We start from the raw sequence: 8,813 nt of genomic DNA, 5'->3' as shown, positions 1-8,813 counted from the left end.
TAATAATAATAATAATAATAATAATAATAATAATAATAATAATAATAATAATAATATGTTTTATTTATAAACCGCTATTCCAAATAGATCATAGCGGTGTACAAGAAAATTATATAACAGTACAAGAAAAATCTACAATTAAGATACACTGTATCTTCAGGCCAGCCCCTGATGACGCTGATGATAAGTAGAACTTATTAAAGATACTCTCCTATCTCACAGGGTTGTTCAAATGTGACAACCACACATACAAAATCCCTGAGGAAAGGTGGATCAAAAAGAGGACATCTCAGCACAGTTCTGAAGTTTACAAGGAAATGGAAAAACTGAAAGAGAAAGCTTTGCAAGACCCATGGGGGGAAATGATACAGCATGTCTGTGGTCATTTTGTTCTCAGCATGGCCTTTAAAGGAACTCTTCTATTTTTCTACATAGAACCACCAGAAAACATAATCCTCAAAACCACAGGGGTTTGATTGCTTATTTCACAGGAAAGGAAAAGTCCAAATGTTCTGCATCTTTAGAAAAACTGCTCCCTCAAAACATTTTATCACAGCACACTATGATTATTTTAAACTGAAAAAAAAAGAAAAGAGAGCCACATCTGCAAAAACAGAAAGTGTAAACCTCTGTAACTCCAGGAATAAACTACGCCAAAGAATTATTTATATCTACCAAGGTTTAAGGTAGAACCAGTAACTTTTCCAGAATCAGCTGGGGATGGTGGATTAATTTTTAAAAACAATTTTTGCTGGCTTTTTGAAAATAAATTACAATGACATGAGACTTTTTTTACAGTTTATACTGTGTCCATACAGAAAGTTCACTCTAAATTTGTAGGCAAGTCGAAGAATCCTCTTAAATCCAGAGGAATGACCAACTGTACAGCTGTACACTGATAAAATGAACACATGTATTTTTGCATCTACTGCTGAACACCTTCTCTTTCTTCCACTCTTCCTCAGAACACCCACATGCATGCACACAAACATCAGAATTTCTTATGGCTGCAAAAGAACAGCCATGAGAAATTCTGTTCTTTGTGTGCATTCTGAGGAAGACTGAAAGAAAGAGAAGGAAGAATCCTCAGCAAAAGTGTGTTATTAAAAAATCTCCAACCAAATAAAACAGTGGAGCACAGAATCACAGCAGTTTTCAGTCCAGAAAGGCAGAATGAGAATATATTGTGATCCGCCTTGGGTCTCTTTTTGGGAGAAAGGCGGGATAAAAATAAAATAAATGAACAAAATAAAATAATATCATTGGATTCCAGCCCAGTGCTCTTTCGCAGCAGAAAAGACCTGAGATGCAAAGCAGATACAGTATCTAATTTATCAAAATTTCTCCTCTACAGCTTTCTTCCCCTCCTTCCGCCTTCTCACTAAATAATTTCTTCCTGGCTTTCTGCTTTAGTTAGCATTTTTATTCCATTTTCAAAATTTCTTAATGCTTTAAAAAGACACTTTAAATTTTTTTAAAAAACACTCTATGCCAAAAAATTATTTATATCTACCAAGGTTTAAGGTAGAACCAGTAACTTTTCCAGAATTTACAATTTTATGCAACCTCCATTGCAATTATTAGAGTTTTTATCTAAGTTAGACAGCAACTAAACTTCTTAAATTGGAGAATAAAAATCACACAAGACACCAAAATTTCTGATTTCCACTGTTTGTTACTCAAGACATTAAAATCAAGCAGCAATGCACACTCAGAATGAACACACGTACATGTACCATTAGTGTACAGATTGAATATTATGCATCAGTTCTTCCCAGATCAACAATATGCATACATGATTAAACTGTGCCTATGCTGAATGTAACCTGAAGACCCCTCATAAGCAACTAATGTAATAAAAGAATATATTCTACAGATCCCAATTACCAAATTTTACCAAACAGCTAAACAAAACTATAGACCAATTGGTTGTTATTATTACACCCTATCATGAAAACAAATGGTCCTTATGTCAAGCATGCACCAAAACAAGAGATCTCAAACCAGTATTTTGAAGAAAACTGGAGACGCTTCTGTCACATGAGTTGCTGAATGACTAATTATGGCAACTCATAAACGCAGGCTGTACAAACATGTCCAAACTTGTCAATTCAAGCCCACTTCTCAGAAGTGTCCCTGAGCTTCAACATCTCTATAAACTTGGCAGGCCTTCTTTCCAACAGGCCAGAATATTCAGGAGACATCTTTATTTCTAATTGCTTTAGCATTGTCTAGCATTTGTAACTTTGTGCGATGGGGATGGGGAGGTCAATATTCCATCAGCAGAAGTAGCAGAGAAATGTCAAAATAAATGTCATATTTTTGAATATTCTTATTTATTTGTGCAAAGATGATCTCACAGGTTGACACTACACCTCTAACTTTTAAAGATGAGTGACTGCAAGTGGGTCCTTGGTATCCACTGACATTTGGTTCCAATATCCCCTGTGGATGTTCAAATCCCATTAAATACAGTGGTATTGTAAAATGGTGTCCCTTATATAAAATGGCAAAATCAAGGTTTGCTTTTAGGAATTTCTGTATTTTTGGAATATTTTCAAGCCGTGGATCCTTGAATCCGTGAACAAAAGAATCCATGGGTATGGAGGGCTGACTATATACACAATATACCCTATTCAATATCAATACACCCCATTTGATATGTTCTGTACAATATGCAAGGTATTATACACCTAGCATTAGGGTGTGCGTCCGGCTAATTTTCTGGCCAATCATAAACACACATGATGTAGAAAATACTAAAAAAATGAAGATAAAAACAGAAATGGTTGGCAGTCCACTTCTTTTGATTTTTTTAAAAAAAAACTGGAGCGGGGAAAGGGGTTGTTGATATTAAAAATAGTGTAGGCCCTGCAACCTATTCAAAAATTGAATTACCACTCCTGAAGTCTGCCAGGAGAGACAATTCACCTTCTCAAAAGAGGCATAACAAGAGCGGCCCGTGGGGTTATAGGCCTCCAAAAAGGGTCTTAAGGGCCACATAAGGCCCCAGATTGCATTTTATCCCTCATTTTATCCCTGTTATCCTAGATTGTGCTTTATGCAGCTGAAGGTCTGAATTCTAATCCATTAAAACTCATGCTGCAAAAAGTAAGTCAGTTTTAAAAGGCATCCCAAGGCCTTTTCTTAAAATAAAAAGCCTATCCAAGTTGGCACACAAGGGATCAAGGATTGCTCCTGAAAAAGTGTATATAGGATTGCAATCTATAGGATTTTTTTTTAATGCTTGCACTTTTCCTTGGGGAGTGGATGTCTCTATTTTGGGGTAGAAAAGTCTCCAAGGGCTACAGGTGCCTAGAAATAATGCAGTTTGACACCCCTGTCACTGCCATGGTTTCATCCTACAGAATCCTGGGATTTATAGCTTGGCAAGGTACCAGCCCTCTTTTGACAGAGGCGGCAAAAGACCTTGTCAAAGCAAAAATCCCACGTTTCCTTAGGATGGGGCTACAGGACTTAAGGTGATGTAGAAGTGCATTATTCCTACAGTGTTGACGCACCCTCAGATACAGTTTGCTGCAGCCCAGAGTAGACTGGATGACCTTCCTGGCCCCACCTGGACTTTCCTGTCTTAAGGCCTCAACGTGACAGGGAAGATCCACCAAGATGTCAGACTGCCCTTTGGACTTGGCTAGGAATGTACACGCATGTCATCCGTGTGCATGGACCAACATGAGAACAGGACAAAGAAAACGAAGGAGAGGGGAATGGGGGAGCAAGAAGGCCCAGGGTTTTCAAAGCTCCAGAACATACTGCAGAAATAATCCAGTTTGAGACCGCTTTAACTGCCCAGGCTCAATGCTAGGGAATTCTGGGAACCGTAGTTTTGGGAGACATTTAGCCTTCTCTGTCAGAGAACTCAGGTGCCACCACAAACTGCAATTCCCAGGATTCCCTAGCACTAAGCCAGGGCAGTTAGAGCAGTTTCAAACCGGGTTATTTCTGCAGTGTGTTTTGGACCAAAGTTGCTTGTTTTGCCCCCATAATTTGGGGCTGCATCTGCACAGGAGAAAGAATCCAGTTTCTGCCCAAACTACAATTCCCAGAATTCCACAGCCTTGAGCCATGGCAGTTCAAGTGGGCTCAAAGTGGACTATTTCTGCAATGCTCTGGTGCCTCACCAAACTACAACCCCCCAGCATTCCGTAGCTTGGAGTCATGACCGTGAAAGTGGGTTCAAACCGGATTAATTCTCCAGTGCGGATGCAGCCTAAAGTGTCCGGATCCTTCCTTTCCTTTTGGCTAGCCTTGATTTCAGAAGGGAAAAACAAACCTTGCACCAGAGCCAAGCCAAAAGGGCCAAAGAAAATGCAGGGGCCCAGAATCCAAGCCCTGGCCTGCCTGGATTTCGTTCCTAACGAGGCCTTCGTTCCGTTGCACGTTACCTAGCCATCCCGGCTACGGATGGGCATTTGCCGTTAGGTAGAGAAATGGACTTCTGGCTAAATGCATTTCCAAAAAATCAAAATCAAAATGCTCATCTCCTTTATCCAAAGTGCCTGAGAGAGAGAAAGGAAAGGAAAGCAGGAAGGAAGAGCTTGCAAGAAAAGAAAAAGGGAGAAAAAATAAGGCATGTGTGCAAAGAGCAATGGAGGAAAAGCATCGCCTCCCTCACACACACACACACACACCACCGCCGTGCAAAGGCCACCTGCAAACTTCTCGCCAACTCCGAGGCCCCAAAAAATAAAAGAATAAAACAATTCCAAATCCAAAATAATAAAAATAAAATCCAAAGGGAATACAGAGAGAGAGAGAGAGATAAAAGAAAAGCACCCGGGAGCAAGCTCCCCCTCCCCCACATCATCACCATCCTCATCGGAGACTGCAGCACCCCCTCATCCCCACTGCAAAGCTAGCTTTTGTACTCACCAGCCCAGCATCCCCCAACAGGGCCAGAAGGAAGGCAACACCGTCCACAGGCGTTACAAAGTTGCAAGCCGCTTCCGAGCCTGAGTCCTTAATCTTTGCAACAACAACAACAAAAGAACCCAAACAAAAAGATGGGATACTAAATATCCTTTGCCAAAAAATGAATAAAATACAAAAGACAGAGTGCCAGGAAGGGCTGCGAGGAGGGCGCCAAGGGCAGAGGATGGGAGCCTGGTTGCAAGGCTCGCAGGCTGCCTCCTTCCCATGTGCTCCTCGGAGCACGCGCTCGCCTCAATGGAACGTTGTGCTGGCTGGAGGCTCCGTGACGTCACGGCCCCCCCAGCAGCTCAGCCTTGCCTTGCCTTGCCTTGCCTTGCTGCTGCTGCTGCTGCTGGCCCAGGCTGCCAGAGCAGAAAGGACTGAAAGCAGCAGCAACCTTGGCAGCAGCAATTGCTGTTGTTCACTGCCTTCCACCCATGGCGACCCTATAATGGACGAGGCATCTCCAAGGCCCTCTGTCCTTAATAGCACTAGCAGAAAACCTCCCAGACCTGCAACACCTAGTAAAGGAAGATCAAGGCAGAAAGGGCAAAGGCAGGCTAGGCCTTCCTGTTGCACATAAAGAAAACAAAAATAATGACCTGAAGTCGAAGGCATTCGTGGCCGGCACCCATAGATTTTTCTTGTGGGTTTTTCAGGCTATGTGGCCATGTTCAAGAGTGTATTCCTGAGGTTTTGCCAGCAGCTGTGGCTGGCATCTTTTGAGAACACCATGTTTAAATATTGAATAAGTATTTAATATTTATTAAGCACATTTATTAAGCAGTAAACAATATTTAAAACAACACAAATGAAAAGCAATGCCTTTCTCCCTGTCATGCCAGCCTCACAGGTACATTGGTGGGATTGCCAGACAGGGCCTTCTTGGTGGCTGCTCCCAGGCTCTTGAACTCTAGCCCTCCAACCATCCTAACTACCACTGCTGTGGCCTCTGAGGGAGAGAACTGTGGACAGAATCTGCTGGACTTACTCACCTGCCATCTCTTACTTACACTGTAAGCCTGAAGTCAAGGAGCTGTCCAATTACCAATGTGTAAGTTGCTCCAGGAGCCTTTTCAGTTGAAGGTCAGAGTATGAATACTTTAAATAAATAATAACTCCCTTCTGAGAGACTTTCGACTGATGCCTTCCTTCCATAGCCAGGTGAAGACAGTATTGTTTCAGTAGGCCTTTGAGGATTCATTGATCAAAAGAAAGGGGCTTTTCATAAAGTGCCATATTATCTATATTTGCTTTTCCCCTCTCTTTCTAATGTCACAGTTTTAATTGTTTCTCTCTGTGTTGTGTGACTCCCAAGTCATTTCTGACTTATGGCGACCCTAAGGTGACCCTATCATGTGGTTTTCTTGGCAAGATTTGTTCCCAGGAGGTTTGCCATTGCCTTCCCCTGAGCCCATGTGATTTCACAGTTTAATTATATTTTTAATGTAGAGTGATCTTATAGCTCCTGTGAGAGTAACTGAAAGAAAGAAGTTGGCAGCAGGAGCTTTTGTAGACTTCATTCTGTTTCCTTAGATGCAGTTGAAGAAGTAGGCTCCAGTCTACAAAAGCTCCTGATGCCAACTTCTTTCTTTCAGTTAGTCTGAAAGGTGCTACAAGATCTCCCTACATACTGATTTGACAGACTAACACGGCTATATTTTTGAATTATATTTTTAATATTTGCACCTTTCTTAGCATTAGTGCCTTTTTGAACAGGCTGTGCCTTCTCACTATGCAGTCAAAGTATGACAGCCTCACTTTTGTCATCTTGACTTCCAGGGAGAATTCAAGCTTGATCTGTTTTAGGACCTATTTGTCTTTTTGGCTGCTCATGGTATCCTCAGCACTCTTCACCACCAGGACACCTCCAATGAGTTCATTTTCTTCTTATCTGCTTTTGATGGGGAATACAATGGCTTGGACAATTCTAATGTAATGCTCAGTTGTGTGTCTTTACACTTTTCCTCCCATTCCCAGTCTTCTAATTTTTTGACTGTAGTTTCCATTCTGATCAATATTTGACCCAAGGTAGAGGAAATCTTTAACTATTTCAATTTTGATATCATACACAGAGCAGGCTTAGACTCAGAGGCAGGAGGAGTGAAGATCAGAGGAAGAAATATTAACAACCTAAGATATGCAGATGACACCGTGCCACTAGCAGAAAACAACAAAAACCTGGACTATTTCGATTTCCTCATTATCTAAGTTGAATTTATGTAATGTATATACTTTTGTACAAGTCCACCTCATGTATAAGTCAAGGGAAGGTTTTAGGGCCAAAATCACAGATTTTGATATGACCTGTGGATAAATGGAGGGTAAAACTTAGGGGCATGTAACCAAAGATCCAAAGGAGGAAACACCACTTCCTTCCCTCCTTCTCCTTCTTTGGACCTTTCCCGACCACCTAACACCACTTCCCTGATGCTGGAAGAGAAAGGTTTTAACATTGGATTGGGAAGAGAAGCAAATGGAGTTAAATGAGGTGTTTGGTTGGCAGAAATGGTTTTAAAATCAGTTTGAGAAGGGAAGGAAGTGGAATTAAATGGGGTGTTTGGTGGGCAGAAAAGGTTTTAACATAGGATTAAGAAGGGAAGGAAGTAGAATTAAATGAGGTGTTTAGTGGGGAGAGCAGATTTTTGACATTGGGAAGGTAGGGAAGTAGTTAAATGGGGTGTTTGGTGGATAGAAAAGGATTTAACATCAGACTGAGCAGGGTTTTTCACACTCACACACACACACACCCACACACACACCCTTTCAGAAATCATTGCCAGGCACATGGGTGGTGCTTCTTTCAGGACCTTTCTAAGCAGTATTACTATACTGATCCATATATAAGTCGACACAGGATTTTAGAGTCAATTTTTAGGTACTATAAAGTTTTTGACTTATAGTCAAGTATATAATAATAATAATAATAATAATAATAATAATAATAATATATTTCTATCCCGCCTCTCCAACAGGATTGAGGTTGCTCACAACAACAATAAAATTCATACAGTACAAAAATAAATCCATTCATCCCCTCCCTCCTATTACCACAACATAACAATTCCAATATAACAATAAATTAAAATACCATATAATTCAATAAAACAAATTATAGACAGGAGAACAGGACTTCTTGAGGTACTTAGTAGAATGGTCCCTATCAGCGAGGTGACCAAGTCAGTTATTCAGGGAAGGCCTGTCAGAAAAGATCCATCTTGAGAGCCTTTTTAAAGCCATCAAGATTGATAATATGCCAGATCTCTTCTGACAGGCCATTCCATAATTTGGGAGCAGTGGATGAAAAGGCCCTCTGGGTCACTGCAGCCAACCTAGTCTTTGCTGGCTGCAGTAAGTTTTCCCCAGAGGATCTAAGTGTGCAGGATGGATTATATGGAAGAAAGCGATCCTGGATTTAAATATGGAAGAAAGGTGCTATTGTTTTTTTTGTTTTTTTATATTCATCAGTAAGCCTGCCTTTGTAATGATTGTAATGATTGTAATTTGTGGCTTACGAACCACTCATTTGACAGCTCCCTGCTCTCAGGCTTACAGTCTTAAAAGGCAGGACACAAACGGAAAAGGAGATGGCAGTGGGACAGAGGACAATGGGAGGCGCAACCTGAAGGGTGGATCGCTCACTGCCCACTGAACCAAGCCATAAGAGAGCTGTGCCTGGTTGCTCTTCTCTTCCTCAGAGACCAGAACAATGGCAATTGGAATGGAGGAAGGGGCCAACATCAGCTGCTGGAACCAAGGCTTGATATAGCTGTGCTTGGATGTTCTTCTCTCCCTTGGAGGCCAGCATTTTCTTGGCCTGGTGCAACGCAGCTCCTGCAGCTCCCTCTCTTTTTCCACCAATTTTGTCTCCCTCCCATTCT

The 8,813-nt window shown here is 41.4% G+C and overlaps 1 long non-coding RNA gene across 2 annotated transcripts in view; it reads right to left on the bottom strand.

Annotated features, from left to right (window-relative positions):
• LOC121927666 overlaps positions 1–5,129 on the bottom strand; it is a 199,845-nt gene extending 194,716 nt beyond the window's left edge. For both annotated transcript variants that reach the window (XR_006103296.1, XR_006103295.1), the window contains exon 1: positions 4,894–5,129. This is a non-coding gene — a long non-coding RNA (uncharacterized LOC121927666). The remainder of the gene's footprint in view (positions 1–4,893) is intronic.
• Between the last annotated feature and the right edge of the window lie 3,684 nt (positions 5,130–8,813).

Source organism: Sceloporus undulatus, chromosome 4, assembly GCF_019175285.1.
Source record: "Sceloporus undulatus isolate JIND9_A2432 ecotype Alabama chromosome 4, SceUnd_v1.1, whole genome shotgun sequence".
Taxonomy (NCBI): Eukaryota; Metazoa; Chordata; class Lepidosauria; order Squamata; family Phrynosomatidae; genus Sceloporus; species Sceloporus undulatus.
The sequence above is the reverse complement of the archived record's forward strand: the minus strand, read 5'-3'. Positions and strand labels throughout refer to the sequence as shown.